The 838-nt window shown below is 37.4% G+C and overlaps 1 pseudogene; it reads right to left on the bottom strand.

Annotated features, from left to right (window-relative positions):
- Positions 1-242: 242 nt before the first annotated feature.
- Positions 243-341, bottom strand: LOC131235911 (small nucleolar RNA R71; annotated as a pseudogene).
- Between the last annotated feature and the right edge of the window lie 497 nt (positions 342-838).

Raw genomic sequence — 838 nt, 5'->3', positions numbered from 1 at the left:
CATAGACTTGAATATGAAAGTCCATATCTGCACTTAAAAGAGTTTAACGAGATCATAGCCACTTTATATTTTCCAAACGTGTCTAAGGACACAGTCAGGCTGAAACTCTTTCCCTTTTCTTTGAAAGAGAAAGCTAAGACGTGGTTGCATTCACTACATCCCAGATCTATTAGCACATGGAACGACATGATAAGGGAGTTCATAAAGAAATTTTTTCCATATCATAAAACAAACACCCTTTTAAATTCAATCATGAAATTTGCCTAAAAGGAGGATGAAACATTCTTCCAATATTAGGAGCGGTTTAAGGATCTTGTTAGTTCATGCCCACAACATGGTTTTGAAATGTGGTGCATTACACACTTTTTCTATGATGGATTGACATCTTCCATGTGCCAATTGGTTGAGTCAATGTGTAATTGGGAATTCATGAATAAAAATGTCGATGATGTGTGGGACTACTAAGATAGACTTGCTGAAAATACACAATCATGGGACACTTACCCAAAATCAAGCACCACTTCTAGGCCCACTCAATCAAAGGAAAGGGACGGATTATACCTTTTGAAAGAGGATGATGATATCAATGATAAAGTGGCTAATCTTATAAGGAAATTCGAGGCCATGAAACTAAAGAAGGATAAGATTAAGGAAACCGTTTGCGGTATTTGTGCTTGCAACATTCACACAACTAAAAATTGTCCAACAATACCTGCCTTTCGAGAGGTGCTGAATGAGGAATCTAATGTCGTGAACAATTACCAAAGACCTTTCAATGGACTTACCTCCAACACATACAATCCTGGTTGGAGAAATCATCCAAACTTCAGTTAGAGGA

This window comes from Magnolia sinica, chromosome 19 (assembly GCF_029962835.1).
Source record: "Magnolia sinica isolate HGM2019 chromosome 19, MsV1, whole genome shotgun sequence".
Taxonomy (NCBI): domain Eukaryota; kingdom Viridiplantae; phylum Streptophyta; class Magnoliopsida; order Magnoliales; family Magnoliaceae; genus Magnolia; species Magnolia sinica.
Note: the sequence above shows the minus strand (reverse complement) of the source record. Positions and strands in the feature narration are given on the sequence as shown.